Source organism: Chiloscyllium punctatum, chromosome 1 (assembly GCF_047496795.1).
Source record: "Chiloscyllium punctatum isolate Juve2018m chromosome 1, sChiPun1.3, whole genome shotgun sequence".
Taxonomy (NCBI): Eukaryota; Metazoa; Chordata; class Chondrichthyes; order Orectolobiformes; family Hemiscylliidae; genus Chiloscyllium; species Chiloscyllium punctatum.
In genome coordinates, this window is record NC_092739.1 from 123,214,140 (window position 1) to 123,232,860 (window position 18,721).

The following is an 18,721-nucleotide window of genomic DNA, read 5'->3' on the forward strand; positions in this document are numbered from 1 at the left end:
TTATGCCCGAAACGTCGATTCTCCTGCTCCTTGGATGCTGCCTGACCTGCTGCGCTTTTCTAGCAACACATTTTTCAGCACCTGCTGTCATTGTCTGACTTATCAAAGTTTCAGAGGTAGAATCTTGGCTGTTTCTTAAAATTGGCTCAATTACACTGTATACCTTCTACATCACTGTATAACCTCCAAGCATATTTATAAAATGATTCTAACAATTTAACCTGGACTGTATTTCAAGAGGGCAGGTGAAGAGTATTGTTGCAGCTTAAGATTCAGGTGCAGATTACTTGCCGACCTTGTTTAAATACTGCTGGTCTATTTTAAGGCTTAAATTAGGAAAGAAGATGATGCAGAGTATCAGCCAAGAAATGAAGATTAGTTTGTCTTTGGCCATGAAAAGGGTTGGAACTAGTGTCACTTTCCCTATGAGCCTAAAGGAGCATATTTACAAAACCTGTTCAAAAAATTTAACTGTTTGACTTACCCGGGAAGTCACTTCATCCTTCCCATTACCAAACATCCTGCTTCAGTCCAGTCCTAGTGAAGTCCCAATGAAGAAATATTATTCAGGTCACATTAAAATTTAAAAAAAAATCATAATTTGCAGAAATTTATGAAGGTCTGACTTGCAGTGGGCAACAGATTATCTACTTGTAGAACCACACTTGATAAGGGAGTCTTGTTAATGGGAAGGGTTAATTTCCTCATAGATAAATTGCTACTTGTACCTTGCTGTTTCAATACATGACTTCCAACTTTTAACTGTCTCACCCAGTCAACAGCCATTTCTCTCTATCTGTTCCTTTAGAACCAACAAACAAAGTGTTCAAAATTAATTTTAAACACACAGTGGTCCATTGATGCTTCTTCTATGTTGCTCACAATAGTGCCCTAGAGAACAATGTTTAAATGTTGAGGACTGAAGGACAATCCTGGAAGACTGGCAACCTGAAAGTAACAAGCCAGGTTCTTTTCTTGAAGCCAGGCCTCCTGGGTCAGAGATATGGGTACTATCACTACACTTCAAAAACTCTAAGGGAAGTACAGTACTAGTTTTGGATCATAGCTTCGATGTTATCTAGTATTTTGCCACATCATAGGTATTTTTAGTCAGAGTTGTTATTGGCCAGCCTGGGACTTAAATCCAGGCCTTCAAGCTCAGAAATAGTAATAAAACCACTGTGCCGCAAGAGCCCTAAATTCCAGATCTTTATTGAATTCAAATTCCAGTCCACTGAAGTGTAATTTGAACCCTGATCATTAGAATAATCTCTAGATAACTAGATAGCAATCATACAGCTATACTGTCATCTCTCCTCAACCAGTTGGCTTATAGCTATTCAGCTGCCTATACAAGTAACTGTTGTAGTTAAAGTAGACAGGCAGGTGGCTGGAAGAACACAGCAAGCCAGACAGCATCAGGTGGAGAAGTGATGTTTTGGGTGTAACCCTTCTTCAGGACTGGGGGGTAGGTGTAGGGAGAGCTGCAGATAAAGGGGGTGGTGGGGGCAGTGTGGTGAAGTGGGGATAGGTGAAGACAGATGGAAGGTATGACCAGGTTGGTCAATGGGAGGAATGAATCTGGATGGTCGCATGGAGGAGTGGAATGGAAGAAGAGAGGCTGGGAAGGGAGGTGGGGATGGGAAGGGAGGTCATTAGAAATTGGAGAACTCAATGTTGACTCCTCCAGCTGTAAGCTGCCCAGGCAGAAGATGAGGTGTTGTTCCTCCAATTTGCGGTGTGGTTCATTGTGGCAATGGAGGAGGCCAAGGATGGTCATGTTAGAAAGGGAGTGGGAAGGGGAATTAAAATGAATAGTGACTGGGAAGTCTGGTTGGCCCCTGTGGGCATGACAGTGGTGCTCAGCGAACTGTTCCCTAAATTTACGTTCGGCCTCTACGATGTAGAGAAGACCACATTGGGAGCACTGTTTGTAGCAAACTAGGTTGGAAGAGAGGCAGGTGAGCCTCTGTCTCATCTGGAAGGGCCCTGGGTGGAGGTGATGGAGGGTGGTGCGCTGGTAGGTTTTGCATCTTTTCTGGTTTCAGGGGAAGTTACCTGGGAGTTCTGGGGTTAGAGGTGGTGGTGTAGTAGAACAAGCAAGGACTGTCAAAGAGAACGGTCCTTGCAGAAGGCAGAGAGGGGTGGGGAGGAGAAGATGTTCTTGGTGGTGGGGTCTTTAAGGAGTTGGAGTTGGTGGAAGTCTTTAAGGATGATGCGTTGGGTGCAGAAACTAGCAGAGTGGTAGGTGAGGACAAGGAGGTACCTGAGGGCTGGGGGGGGAGGTGTTGGTAGTGAGAGTAGTGCAAACCAAGGACTGTCGAAGGGTAGTTACATGAAGAGCCTGTAGATGTTGCTGTTGTGCCACAACTGATCTCAACAGCATTAAATTCTTTCAACACTTCTTAACATTTTATATACATGCTTTCCTGATTTCAACATATGAATTCTTTTCATAAGATGTTTTTTTTTTATAGATTGGTAAATAATTTTCTGTTGCCTCTATGTTTCCATGGTAGTCTTAACATTCATGAATACACAATGACTCACTGGTCTTCTGTATTGTGTAGGTAATCTGGGATCTGCAGCACAGTACAATATTGATATAAACTTGTCTAACCCAAACCTTAAAGCCAGTGGCCAGATATGTATAAATATACCTCACGGTCAATTGGAAACTGATTACTGTTTTTACTGGAAGCTTTTCTAGACTGCCAGAAGCTTGGCTTCTCTCTACATTATTCTAATAATCTCGACAGTTTACATCAAGGCAAGCAAAAATAGTAGGAAATAATGCAATGTCCTTTTTTTGTTTTACTTTGTTCAGGAGTCACCAGTTATGATTTGTTATTACTTTATGTACAGTGACCTTTAGAATAAATCGTGACAATCTCAGGCATTTTATACAACTGGAAAGGCTAGGTGCTCAGCCTAGATTTCAGAACTTTACTTATAATTTATTTAAAAGTCTGGGCTGAAATGAAGACTTCGGAATGTCCTTTTGAGCATGAGTCATTACAAGAAGCGCAGATATGGGTAAACTGAAAAGGTCTGCTGTTCTTCACAAGAAATGTATAGAAACGTTTGCATGAAGCATGCAATTGGGATTTTTGTTTTAGTCATACCCTGAATCAAACACATCACATCACTTGTGCTCATATATTTACTTCACTCACAGTAGCAGAGCCCCATGATGTTCTGTCAATATAATGATAACAGTCACTCTGGGCTGTAATTAGTTCTTTTTAAACTACTAGCATTTTAAAACTTTTAGCCTTCCCCTGCATGTTCAAGAAGTGGTGCTATTACAGAATGAACATATGAATAAGATCAGAAGTAGATTGTTCAGCCCATCTAGCCTGCTCTGCCATTCAATAAGGTCAGGATTGATCTGATTGTAATCTCAAATCCACATTCTTGCCTACCTCTGGCAACCTTTCAACCCTGCTCAACAAGAATCTACAATTGCCTTAAAATTATTTAAGGTTTCTGCTTCCACTACCTTTTCAGGAAAAGACTTCCAAAGACCCATGATCCTCTGACAGAAAATGAATTACTCTAAGCTCTGTTTTAAATTGGCTACTCTGGTTTTTAAATAGAGACACCTTATTTCAGATGTTCCCTTAGAAGGAAAAATTCTCTTCACATCCAGACTGTCAAGACTTTTCAAAATTTTATACTTTTTAATTAAATCACCTCTTACTCTGCCATACTTCAGCAGGTACAAGCCTAGCCTAACAGTGTGTGTGTGTGTGTGTGTGTGAGTGAGATTCAACTTTGGGATATAGACAGACTCTAACCTCACACCTTTAATGCATTGTGTGAGCTGAGAGGTCACCTTTTTTTTTAAAACCTTAAGTTATCTTGGAAATGTGACTTGAAAAAAGTTCTGAGTTTACATATTAATGAATCGAAACCTGCAACCCATTTAAAGTGATTAAAGACTTAACAGCAATTTACGTTTGTTCAATATATCACAGCAGTTGTGTGACACTTTGATCCTTTCCTATAAATTCTGTGTCCTATGATTCTGCCCCACTACCTACCTGATGAAGGAACAGCACTCCAAAAGCTTGTACTTCCAAATAAACATGTTGGACTATAACTGTGATTTTTAACTTTTTCTAGCCCAATCCAACACCAGCATCTCCACATCATGTCTGGATTGAGTTTGCACATTCTCCCCTTGTCTGTATGCATTTGCTCTGGGTGCTCCAGTTTCCTTCCACAGTCCAAAGATGTGCAGGTTTAGGTGGATTAGCTATGGGAAATGCATGGATAGGGTAGGAGATGGGTCTGGGTGGGATGCCTACCAGAGAGTTGGTATGGACTTGATGGACCAATGACCTGCTTCCACACTCGAGCGATTCTATGATTCTGACCTGTTATTTGTCTTTGTATAGTTATAACGGTTTTTTTGTTTAAACTTAACATGAACTTCAACATTTTCAGTTAACCACAGATAGTGGTTAATTCTTATTCATTGCAATGTACTTATTCTGTATATGCTGAAATATCCCTTTAAATGTCTGCCATTGCATCTCTATTGGTCTGCCCTCTGTTCCAAATTGACAATTCTCCTTAACCAGTTCTGCTTTCATGCTCTGATAATTGGTCTTATTTAAATTAAAACAAAACCACTTATAGACCCATTCTACTCTCACTCAGATTTAATGCAAAATTCAATTTGATTATGAGCTATGCTACTCAGAGGTACCTTAACAATCATTAATTCATCATATCTCATTGCAAAATGCCTTGTCTAGTATGATCTGCTCTCTAATTGACTCCACTATATGCTGTTTTAAGAAGGTATCCTGAAAAAAATCCCTTACATCCCCTCTCAGCCTCCTATCTTCCACATTAAAACTGTGCCCCCTTAATGTTGACAGTTCACCTAAGGAGAACGGCTGCTTCCTGTTTACTCATGTCCATGACTCTCTTAAATTTATATGCCTCTATCAGGTCCCTTCTCAACCTTTTCTGCTCAAATGAAATAAGATGCAAATGCAGAGACTGCTACCCATTGGCGAGATGCTAGAGTTGTCTTTTAAACTGAAAGGGTAAAATCAGAAATGCTTTTCTTGACATCGGGATTGTGATGATTTTCATTATTGCTGTATTTTCTCACTTTTCCTGCCATTTTCACATTGGTCAAGGCAATAGAAATCACAACCTCCATTTGGTAGAATGTGAAATCCGCCACCTCCCCCCACCTCCCCCCCCTCCCCCCACCCCCCACCTCCTTTATGACTTTAATTCCAGCTTTGCAATGTTCCTGATGCAATGACCTCAGTTTAATTTTACTTCTGGAGAAATGGCCTGTAGTAATCTGTTTCTCTCTCTTTGCTTTCTTGATTAGAGATATTACATTCGCTAACATCCAATCCGGTTCTAGAATCAGAAATGTTGGGAAATTATAAGTAATTCATTCATTATCTCAATAGTCACTTCTGTTAGAAGGCGAAATGAGGGCTGCAGATGCTGAAGATTTGAGTCGAGAATGTGGTGCTGGAAAAGCACAGCAGGTCAGGGAACTCTGAGGACCTAGAGCATCAGTGGATTTATTAGTTTTTAGTTCTCTACACTTCTCCAATACTTTCTCTCTGTTGACATTTAAGTTCTTCACTTCATTAGAACTTTAGTTATACTATATGTGTGCTACCTAATCTGTGCCTTTTACTGTTCAATGTCTATCATTTCCTATTATCAAGATGTGCCGTGAAAAGTTTACAATGTCTCCATTCACTGCGCCATTTTAAGTACGAGGTACCTAGGTACAAAATCTTTGGTCAAAACTAGAAAAATAAAGAAGTAAGTTAAAAGTTCAATGATGCAGTTCTTCTTGGTATAAAGTAGTAAATAAGAAAAAGGTGACAGTTCCAAATTACGATCATTCTTTAGCCATGGGCCTGCAGATGGTCCACACTGGGCTTTTCCCACAAGGTCTCGATGTCTCCCCAGTGCCTTATTAAAGGTCCTGTAAACCATTTTTATATTACTGTCTTCTTAACTCCCATAATTAATTTTACCCGACAAATCTTTCGTTAGTTGTTGCTGGTTACTAAAATTCTCGCTATTGTGCACTGTAACATTATTGTTTATAATAATACAATATAATAGTATTCTTAGTGTTGCAAATCAGCCTTCCTGGATCTTTTCCACTGATGGAATAAAAGTTGATAGGAGTCGGATTCCTTTGATTACTGTAAGGAATCCTACTCCACGTTAGTGATTGCCAATCCTGTCTTCTCTTTATTGATATTTTCTTTGCAAAGTTACTGCACTATTGGGTGTTATGTATGTAGTTGGATGGGGGAGGTGCTGGCTCTTTAAGAGAGCTGGTCAGGTGATCCAGAGGGGCAGAGCTTGGGTACAGCCTAGAACTGTCTGCAGAGGTGTGAGGATTGTCAATAGCATGTTCTTGTTCAGATTTCCCATTTGTCTGGTATAAAATTCTTAGTTGCAAAGGAAGCACCAACACAACGTTGGCCTCCTCAACCTTTTCTGTTTATCTTTCTTTTCATAATAACTGTGCCACATATCCAGAATTATCAATCTTTGTTACGACAAAAAAAATTTTGCCTCTTCTCATGCATGGATTACTATGAAAAGAAATAGTATTTGCTCTAAAGAAGACTGACTCACACAGGCTTACAACATTCATTTTTTTTTCCCCATTAAACCTGTTGAGTCTCTCTTTTTATATCAATTAAAATTTTATGTAAACAGAGTTTATTGAAATTTGGCAGCCAGGCTCATTCTCCCTGAGATACTGTTAGAATTGTTGTGCCGTTACAAATGGGTTCCTTTTGTCTAATTGATGAAGCACTGTAGGTGGCAGGCAATGCAATTCCCACCTGCCTCATATAGTGCTTGTATCTTCATTGCTGAGGAAATGTGTTCAGGATCCCCTGAGAGTGGATCACTTTACCTTAGAGTTAGTGCCATGAAAATTCTTTTACAGCCACTGTTTTCCCACGTTAGACACTTCCTGAGATTGCGTTAATTGGGGTCTGAAGCTTCTTTCTTAGACTGACCAGAATTGCTCTGCTCAAATGTGCTAATAGAGAGAAATTTCAAGAATGCTGTGCCTTAGCATTTGGAGTTTGTGGAGGTTCTGTGGTGGGAGAATGGCAGACTACCTGGAGAATAGTGTGAACTATGATTTACACTACCTCTCGTGCTTGCCTTTAATCTTTCCCCCAAATTAGGAAATCCTGTATACATTTTCCACTTTTTTTTTAAAGAATACACAGTCAATAGGAAATAGGTAATTGTACTATGTTAATGGCCTGCCATACAGTCACAGTCTGAAGTAACAGTTCTCAACAATAGGCAACCAGAGCTATTATAAAGTGATATAAACAGTCACCTCATGAATAGAAATTTTCTTCAATAGATTTGTTTGAAATAAATCCAAATTAAGCATTTCTCATATGAAGCATACTTCACAACTTTTAATTGTGCTTTAACATGTTCAGATAGTATATTTCATAATTCTTTGACAATTTTTCTATTAAGCAAGGTGATGGTGATCACCATTTATGTCAACAGACTTCTTTTTAGAATGCTATTATGCCTGAATGTGATGAGGAAAGTGATGATGGAGTAAATACTTGTGTGCTTGAATCTGTAGTAAAAGCAAAATGTTGTCAGTGCTGGAAATCTGAAATAAAATCACACAACAGTAACTCTGTTTTTCTCTCTCCACACATGCTGCCAGACCTTTTTGAGTCTCTCCAGTGTTTTCTGAGATTGTTTCCGTTTGCCCTGGGTTCAGCATTCCACGTTTTCAAGCCTGAGCCAAACTTGTGACGATAAACTTTTAATAGGAATACACGCATGATGAGAGAACAGAAAGAACTGAAACACCATGCTGGATTGTCAGTAGTCAAGCCAAAGATTTTCTATAGTCTTACTTCATGCTTCAACAACCCCAGTTAGAAAGAAATCGACAGCTTTGCTTTTAGAGTTCATTTTCACCATATTCTACATTTGGGAGATCATTACAGCTCTTTGTGAACTGTTTTGCTCTTTGAACTGTTTCAAATTGATCTGTGTGAATCTAATTTTTGGATTAATATCTCCAATTGATTCAGTTCCCTATTCCATAAAATTTTTGAAAAGTTTATATAAATGTGCATTGTACAAATATCACTACCTAACTCTATAAACTACCCTGCTAGACAAAAGTCACACATATATTCTATATTCTTTCACACTAGGTATCACTAGCAACACTAGAATCAACCTAGTGAAGTATGGAAAAGTTTTCTCACGTAGAGATGTTGAGTAGGTTAGGCCTGTACCTATCAGGATTTTAAAGCATCAGAGGTAACCTTTTTGAAACATAAAAGTTTCTTAAAAGGCATGACAGGATAGACATGGAAAAACTTTTCACTTTGTGTGTGAGTCTAGGGCATAATCTCAAAATAAGGGATCGGCCATATAAAACAGAGATGAGGATCACATTCTTCTCTCAGAGGGTAGTGAATATGTAGAATTCTTTACAGAGAGCAGTAGAGAGTGAAGTAGTTAAGATTATTAAGTATATCCAATGCTGAGATAGACATTTTAATCAGTATGAGAAGTATAGGTTACTAGGGGAAGGCAGATGATAAGCAAGATCTCATTGAGCGGTGGAGCAGAGTCAATGGGCTAAATGGCCTATTTCTGTTCCTACATCTTATGATCTTATGGCCTTGGCAGAACCTAAACTGAGTGTCCATGAGCAGAATCTTTACTAAGAACGTGCATCTTATTAGCGCTGTTGATGGCCTGTTGCATAGCTAGCAAAGAATATCTCGTTGACCTGAGTGTTATTTTACTAAATGAATTGGGAGCTGGGATTGTGCTGACTTCATAATTCCACTAAACACAGTGCAACCCAACGCAGAAAACAGGAACAGTGTAATTTGTACCTTAATGTATCGTGATGATAGTTTCAAGTCAGAAATCATGTCAATGTATTTATTTCCTGCCTATGCATATATAATGAAAAAGTATATTTGGAAGGTGACAAACAGGAGTGATGATGGTGACCATTCAGCCTATTGAGTCTGCTCTATTATTCAATGAGATCCTGCCTGATTTGATAATCCTCAGCTCTACTTTCTTGTCTTTTCCCCATAACCCTTACTTGGTAATACCAGTGCAGTAGTAATCCTCAGGCCCAGGTTCATGGTCTGAAAACATGGGCTCAAACACCATCATTACAACTGGTAGAATTTTAATTCCGTTCATAAAATCTGAAATTATAAATTTAATCGAAATGATGGTGACTATGAAACTATAATTAATTGTCTGGCTGACAAAAGTCCAAGAGTGAAAGAATTTGGCCATCCTTACTTGCACTGGGCTTACATGTGACTCCAGGTCATAGAGTCATAGGGTCATAGAGATATACAGCATGGAAACAGACGCTTCGGTCCAACTCACCCATGCCGACCAGATATCCCAACCCAATCTAGTCCCACCTGCCATCATATGCCCCATATCCCTCCAAACCCTTCCTATTCATATATCCATCCAGATCCCTTTTAAATGTTGCAATTATACCAGCCTCCACCATTTCCTCCAGCAGCTCATTCCATACACGTACCACCCTGTGCATGGAAAGGTTGTCCCTTAGGTCTCTTTTATATCACCCTAAACCTATGCCATCTATTTTTGGACACCCCCACTCAGGGAAAAGACTTTGTTTATTTATCCTATCCATGCCCCTCATGATTTTATAAACCTCTATAAAGTCACTCCTCAGCCTCCGACGCTCCAGGGAAAACAGCCCCAGCCTATTCAACCTCTCTGCGGCATTGTTGTTGATTCTCAGTTGTTCTCTGAGATGGTTTAATAAAGGCAATTAAGTATGCATACTAACATGCCAATAACACACATATCCCATGAAAATATAAATTAAAATAGTTTAAAGCAGAGAACAATTCTCAAGCTCGGAACCTGAAGGTATTGGCGAGAAACTTCGTGTGGCACAACTATGGCTATTTCAATGGAACTCTGCCATTGACTCTGTTAAGAAAATCCTTGAGAGATCCATAGGTCAGTGCTGATTATATTCAGCTATTTTATTGCAATATGGGAATTGTTTGTACATCTCTCAAATCCATTTGATAAATATCAGTGCATATGTAAAAGTCATTTGTTGTTTTGAATCAAAGAGTCTGTTTATATTCAGGTAAAACTGTATGTTTCAATTTCTAATATTTTTGGAAAAGATAAAATGGTTGTTCTCTTAAAGGTTAAGAATTGGTTTTAAATATTTAACTTGTTTAAAGATAATACAACTTGGGAGCACTCTGAGTTGAAATGATTCTTCCTGGCAGTCAAAAACTTTAATTTACTTGGCTTGATTAGTTCTTTTGTAACTGTGTTAAAGTAAATGCTAGAAATGCAAAATTAAAACAGAAAACACAAAAACACCAAGAAAATCACCCGGAACCTTCACAAAAAAGACGCGCTTCATGTTTTAGAGTTAAAAACCTCAATTTCAATTTCAAATACTGTATTTCTCAGATACTTTTGCTGTTTTGAAGAAGAATTTGATTTATTGTTTCTTGAGCAATTTGCAAAAGTTTCCCAATGGTCTTTGCTTTCTGAAGCCAAACAGATTTATGGGTTTATACAAGAGATCTGCATGTATTTGGTAATAAAATTAAACCCACTTGGGGCTAAGTGTAGAACACAAGAATAAGATATGTAATATAGATAATGCAGATTGAATGAGGTCAGAAGAACATTTTGTTCATTAGTTTATGGAAAGATGGTCCAATGATACACGAAGTGAAGAAGATAATGATATAAACCTTTGTCTCTTCAGCATTTAATTAAAATGAACATTAAGAAATACAGCAATTAATGGTGCATAGCTAACAGTGCTTCATTTCAAGCATAAAATTAGAATATTTTTATCGGTCAGGCTACTAGTTTGGTTGACCTGCTAGTTTTGAGTTTTAACAACTATAATATGATGATAAATTTGTTTGAAAATGTATGTTGCCCTTGTTACCCAATCATTTTATATAGAATTATTATTGACTCCAGCTGGTGGGTGTGCAGAGGAGAGTTTACTGGCCTTAGGAACTGGCTATTGTGCACATTATCCATAATGATGAAGATGTCAAATAACAAGGGAGGCAGTTGTGAATTATGAGAGATTCTTATACTGGGGAAAGTGTCTAATAGTTGATTGATAGTGTATGATCATTACAGCGACAATGAAGGGAAAATGGTTCAGAGTCGATCCCCAATCCCCATTCTCTACATTGAGTGAGCTGCTAGCAGCTGTCACACTACATATGTAGTTTGATGTAGTCATAGTGAATACCAGTGTGTCGGGAGTGTGGAGCTGGAAAAACACAGCAGATCAGGCAGCATCTGAGGAGCAAGAGAATCAACATTTCGGGCATAAGCCCTTCATCAGGAATGAGGCTTGTGAGTTGGAGTTGAGAGATAAATGAGAGGGGGAGGTGGGGTTGAGGGGAGGTAGCTGGGAAAGCGATAGGTGGATGAAGGTGAGGGAGAAGGTGATAGTTCAGAGGGGGCAGTGATGGACAGGTCCGGAGGGCGATACCGAGTTGGAAGCTTGGGACTAGAATAATGTGAGGGGAGGTGAAATGAGGAAGCTGTTGAAATCCACATTTAACCCGTGGGGTTGCAGGGTCCCGAGGTGGAATATGAGGAGTTGCTCCTCCAGGCGTTGGGTGGTTTGGCGGTGGAGGAGGCCCAGGACCTGCATGTCCTTGGAAGAGTGGGAGGGGGAGTTGAAATTTTCAGCCATGGGGCAGTGGGGTTGGTGGGAGCGGGTGTTCTAGAGATGTTCTCTGAAACGATCCACAAGAAGGTGTCCTGCCTCCTCGATGTAGAGGAGACCAAATCAGGTGCAACGGATGCAGTAGATGACATTGGTAGAGGTATAGGTAAATTTTTGACAGATGTGGAAGGATCTCTTGGGGCCTTGGATGGAGGTGATGGGAATGGTGTGGGCACAGATTTTGCACTTCCTGCAGTGGCAGGGAAAGATGCCAAGAGTGGGGTGTGGGCTGGTGGGGGGTGTGGACCTGACGAGGAAGTTGTGGAGGGAATGGTCTGATCAGAACGCTGATAGGGTTGGGGAGGGAAATATATCTCTGGTGGTGGGCTCCGTTTGGAGGTGGAAGAAGTGGCGGAGGATGATGCATTGTATGCAGAGGTTGGTGGGGTAGAAGGTGAGGTAGAAGGGATCTATCCTTTCTGTGTTGGGAGAGGTGGGGGTTCAAGGGTGGTGGTGGTGCGAGAAGTGCAGGAGAAACGCTGGAGGGCATCATCAACCACGGGGGAATGGAAGTTGCGATCATGGAAGAAGGAAGCCATCTGAGACTTTCTGAGGTGGAATTGGCCTATCTGGGAATAGATGCAGTGGAGGCGGAGGAATTGGGAATATGAGATGGCATTTTTACAGGAGGTAGGGTGGGAGGAGGTGTGGTCTAGGTAGCTGTGGGAGTCGGTGGGCTTGTTGTATATGTCTGTGGTTAGTTGTTCGCCACATACGGTGATGGAGAGGTCCAGGAAAGGGAGGGGGGTTGCTGAGATGGTGAAGATGAATTTGAGGTCAGGGTGGAAGGTGTTGGGAAAGTTGATGAACTGTTCAACCTCCTCATGGGAGTACAAGGCGGCACCGATACAGTCATCGATGTAGCAGAGGAACAGATGGGGGGGGTGGTGCCAGTGTAACTGCGGAAGGTAGACTGTTCCACATATCCGACAAACAGGCAGACATAGCTGGGTCCCATGTGGGTGCCCATGGCTACTACTCCTTTGGTTTGGAGAAAGTGAGATGATTGGAGGGAGAAGTTGTTGAGGGTGATTACCAGTTCAGCCAGGCGGATGAAGGTATCGGTGGAAGGGTACTAGTTGGGAAGGTGTGAAAGGAAGAAACTGAGGGCTTGGAGATGCTGATCATGATGGATGGATGTGTACAGGGACTGGATATCCATGGTGAAGATGAGGCGCTGGGGGCCAGGGAAACGAAAATCTTGGAGGGGGTGAAGGGCGTGGGTGGTGACACAAACATAGGTGGGGAGTTCCTGGACTAAGGAGGACAGGATGGTGTTGAAGTAGGAAGAGATGAGTTCAGTGGGATAGGCGCAGACTGAGACAATGGGTGGACACGGGCAGTCAGGTTTGCGAATCTTAGGAAGGAGGTAGAATCAGGCAGTACGGAGTTTACAGACAATGAAGTTGGAGGCTGTGGATAGTAGATCCCCTGAGGTTGTGAATGGTCTGGGAGATGATGGTTTGGTGATGGGAGATGAGGTCATGATCAAGGGGGCAGTAGGAGGAGGTGTCTGCGAGTTGGCACCTGGCTTCAGCAGTATGGAGGTCAGTGCACCACACAACTACTGAACCCCTTGTCTGCGGGTTTGATGGTGAGGTTGGGGTTGGAGCGGAGGGAGTGGAGGGCTGTGCGTTGTGAGGGCGAGAGGTTGGAGTGGGTGAGGCGGTTGAACAGACTGAGGTGGTCGATATCACTTTCTCATCCCTGAATATCAAGTCTCACAGGTTAGGTGTGTGATGATATTATGGTTTTAAGAGGTATATTTTGTCCTGGTTTCTTTTAAGAAGAAATGTTGAGACAGAGGTGATGAACAGCCTGCTTCAGAGCCAATAAAGTAAGCAGCTAGTGAGGCCTTGGATTTTATTTTTAAGCAGCCTGAATGGTTGTGGTCAAGCTCCCATAGCACCAAGATTTTATTTTAGTTTTCATTTTCAGTAACAGTTGCTAGGGCCTTGAAACTGGATGGAAAAGCATTTTTCTGGCCCCTCTCCCTGTTACAGCTAAAGCTGGGGTTCTCTTCCTGCTGTTAGAATTGCATATGAGACAATCAGTTTTACTGAATTTGCCTTTGCTAAGGGTGTGCTTATGGGATGGTATTATATGAAACCGTTAATAAGAAGTAGTTAATGTACATATTATTTTATTAAGCATTTTGAATGAATTACAGTTAAGCCAATTCTCTTCTTTTTACTTTGTATTTTAATTGTAGTGTATGAATAAAGTATGTTTTGTTTTAAGTCTGATAGTTGGATCAATCGAAGTGCGTCTGGAACACAATGTCTTGCACCTATCTGGAAGATAAGCAAAAGTTAGAATCTAGAATATCTTAGTATTTTCGGGGGTTTGGTCTAGATGAGTTAGATTGTCTATAAGTACAACAGTAATGGGAACACTCTCTTGTTCTTTAGTCACAAAATATATAAATAGACTTTATCTGTGATACATTGATAGTCATCGAATCAGACACCATTGAAAGAGAGCCTTCAGTCCAATTCGTCTGTGCTGATCTTGTTCCCAAACTAAACCTTTCCTATTTGCCTGCATTTGGCCCATGTCCCTCTAAACCTTTCCTATTCATGTACTTATCCAAATGTCTTTTAAATGTTGTAATTATACCTGCATCTACCACTTATTCCACATACAAACCAACCTCTGTGTGAAAATGTTGCCCCTCAGGTCCATTTAAATCTTTCTTCCCTCACCTTTAATATAGCCCTCCTTTGACTTTTGAACTTCCCAACCTTAGGAAAAAGATGTCTTCTATTTATTTTATATATGCCCCTCAATTTGATAAACCTTTGCAAGGTCACCCCTCAACCTCTGACATACCAGTGAAAACAGTCCCAGTATGTCACACAATGGATCAAACAGAGCCAGGGTCCTTGATTTAATTCCACCCTCGGGTGACTGTTTTTGTGAAGATTGCACATTCTCCCCATGACTGTGTGAGTTTTCTCTGGCTGCTCTGGTTTCCTCCTACAGTCCAAAGATGTGAAGGTTAGGTGGATTGGCCATGCTAACTTGCCTATAGTGTCCAAGGATGTGCAGGCTAGGTGGATTAGCGATGGGAAATACAGGACTACAGAGATGAGGTGGGTCTAGGAGGGATGTTCTTCAGACAGTCATTGTAGACTCAATGAGCTGAATGGACTGCTTCCGCCCTGCGGGGATTCTGTTATTCTATGTAATATCTAGTCCATGCTCATAACTTATATCATCCAGTCCCAGCAACATCCTTGTAAATCTTTTCAGAACCCTCTCCAATGTAATAATATCCTTCCTAAAGCAAGGTGACCAGAAATGTACATAGTACTCTAAATATGGCCTACCAATGTCCTGACAACATCAACCTGATGTCCCAACTCCCATACTCAGTGGTCTGAACAAGGAAAGCAAGTACGCTAAACACCTTCTTTACCATCCTGTCTATCTGTGACGCAACTTTCAAAGAATATTTTACCTGGACCCCTTGGTCTCTCTGTTTGACAACACTCCCAGGCCTGTACAATTTACTGTGTTAGTCCTACTCTTGTTTGTTTTACCAAAATGTAACAGCTTGCATTTATCCACTTTAAACTCCATGTGACACTCCTTAGCCCATTAGCCCAATTAATCAATTGACGGGCAGCATGATGACTCAGCGGTTAGCAGTGCCACACAGCGCCAGGGACTTGGGTTCCATTCCCGCCTCAGGCAACTGTCTGTGAGGAGTTTGCACATTCTCCCTGTGTCTGCGTGGGTTTCCTCCGGGTGATCCCATGGTTTCATCCCATATTCCAAATGATGTGCAGGTCAGATGAATTGGCCATGCTAAATTGCCCATAGTGTTGGGTGCGTTAGTCAGGGGTAAATGTAGGGAAATGAGTCTGGGTGAGTTACTCTTCGGAGGGTTGGTGTGGACTTGGATCTAACAGCCTGTTTCCACGCTGTAGGAAATCTAATCTAATCAAGATCCCCTTGTAATCTTCTACAATCTTCTTCACTGTTGATTATACCACCAATTTTGGAGTCATCTGCAAATTTACTAACCATGCCTCCTAAATTCTCATCCCAATCTTTTACATAAATGACAAACAAGAGTGGACCCATTACCAATTCCTGTAGAATATCAAGTACATGAATAGTTACAGGCCCCCAGTCCGAAAAACAACCCTCCCCCACCATCTTTTGTCACCTATTGTCAAATCAATTTTGTATCCAGTTGACAAGCTCATCCTGAAATTCATGTAATTTAACTTTACTAGTTTGTTTAAAATGTGGAACCTTATCAAATGAAGTCCATGTAGACAATGTGTACTGCTCTGTCCTCTTCAATCTTTCTTTTTACATCCTCAGAACACTCTACCAAGGTTGTGAGACATGATTTCCCTTGCACAAAGCCATGCTGATTATCCCGAATTAGTCGTTACCTTTACAGATGTGTGCAAATCCTGTCGTTCAGAATCCCCTCCAACAACTTACCCACCATTGGTGTCTGACTTGCAGATGTATAGTTCCCAGGCTTCTCCTACAGCCTTTCTTAAATTAATACACAACATTAGCCACCCTCTACTCCTCCAGCACCTCACCCTTGGTTGTAGATGATAAAAATATCTCTGCTTAGGGCCCTGCAATTTCTTCCCTAACTTCCCACAACTCCCTGGGATATACTTGATCAGGTCCCAGATGTTTATCCACCTTTACGTTTTTTAAGATCTCCACACCTCCTCTTCTGTGATGTGGACTGTTTTCAAGACATCAATATTTATTTTCATGAGTTCCCGAGCCTCTATGTCGTTCTCTAACTAAATGCTGATGCAAAATATTCATTCAGTTTCTCTCCCATCTCTTGTGATTAGTTACGATTTATAAGTTTGTAAGTTAGCTCACTGAGCTGGAAGATTTGTTTTCAGATGTTTTGTAACATCATCAGTGAGAGTTTCTGGTGAAGTGCTGGTGGTATGTCCTGCCTCTCTATTTATTGGTCTTGGTTTCTTAAGGTGGATGATGTCATTTCCAGGACAAGGGAAGGTAGATAGGATCTAAATCGATGTGTTTACTGATGGAGTTCTGGTTAGAATGCCATGCCTCTAAGAATTCTTGTAAGTGTCTTTATTTCACCTGTTCTAGACCGTGTGTGTTGTCCCAGTCAAAGTGGTGTCCTTCTTTTTCTGTATGTATGGAAATTAGTGATAGTGGGTCGTGTCATTTGGTGGCTAGTTGGTGTTCGTGTATCCTGGTGGCAAGTTTCCTGCTTGTTTGTGCAATGTAGTGTTTTTTACAGTTCTTGCATGGTCTCTTGCATGATTTATTTTTTTGAAAAAAATAGCTAACTTGCCTCTTTGGAAACTGGAGAAATCAATGTTGATGTTATGCATTACATCTCATCTTCCGTCTTGGGGCCCTTCAACTACACAGCATCAACATTGACTTCCCTCCCTCCACCTCATCCCAGATCCAACCCTCCAACTTGGCACCACTCTCTTGACCTGGCCTACCTGTCCATCTTCCTTCTCACCAATGCACTCAAATCTCCCCACTAAACTTTCACAATTCCCTCCCACCTGCATCCACCTATAACCATCCCAACTATATCCGCCCCCCAGTCCTATCATCACCCACAACCATTTCTCTCTCAGCCCTCTTTCTCCACCACTCCTCCCCCTACATTCCTGATGAAGGGGCTTATGCCCAAAATGTCGACACTGCTACTCCTCGGATGCTGCCTGACCTGTTGTATTTTTTCAGTAACACACTTTTTGACTCTGATTCTCCACCATCTGCAGTCCTCACTTTCTCCTATCTGTAGTGCAGTGCTGTATACAGAAAACCAGTACATCTTTTCAGTGTAAAGTTGAAACCTGGAATGCTCACATTTGTACTATAGAACTGGCTACAGCTGCTAACTCTGCAATCCTCTTTTAAATTTGGAGTCTTAGGTGTGACCGTTGTAAAGCCTTTCTTTGGTGAGTCAAAGAGGCCACTTAAAGCCAGTGAGGTTAAGAAATGGTTGCTGCAGGTAAAATTGCCGCCTTTAGTTTAGCAGCTTGTTTGGGCCAAAATTATAAAAACATATGAAAAACAATCTTGACTCTGCAACTTTCTGATTAATTTTGCATCCTGAAGTGAGGCCTTCTTCAGCTTTTCGTCAGGTGGTGGTAGAGAGACCATTTTCAAATTTTTTGAGATGATTTCTGATATATAAATTTAAAATGGTTAATACTTGATTGATTAGAATGAACACCACTGACTGTGATGTTGTCATGAAGATTTGGCATGAGAGAAAAAGTTGGATCTGTGGGAGACAGATATAAATTCAGAATTAAGATTAAGGTGGTGCTGGAAAAGCACAGCAGGTCAGGCAGCATCTGATGAGCAGGAAAATTGACGTTTTGGGCAAAAGCCCTTCATCAGGAATTATGAAGGGCGTTTGCCCGAAACATTGATGTTCCTGCTTCTCAGATGCTGCCTGACCTGCTGTGCTTTTCCAGCACCACTCTAATATCGACTCTGATCTCCAGCATCTGCAGTCCTCACTTTTGCTTAGTAAAATCAGTATTGAAGAGTCTATTCTTACAACCTGTGAATAGTTGCAGACATGTAACTAACTACACCTTGACTACTCTTCAGGACTCTTCTTGTTAAATCAGATGTTTGCACACCAGACTGTAAACTCCAAAAAAAAACACACACTTAGATGATGTTGGTGGTATCACACCCAACAGTTTCAACCTTGTGATTTCGTGCTTCAATTCCTTGGAATTGTGATTAAACAGAGAAAAAAAGTGCCCTGCAGTGGAAGTGGGGAATCTGTTGCTTCTAAGAAAACTAAAAAAACTATCAGTTTAGAATTGAAACCAGAGCTTTTGAAACAATTTAAAGCTGGAGGATAGGTGGTTATTATTATTAGAG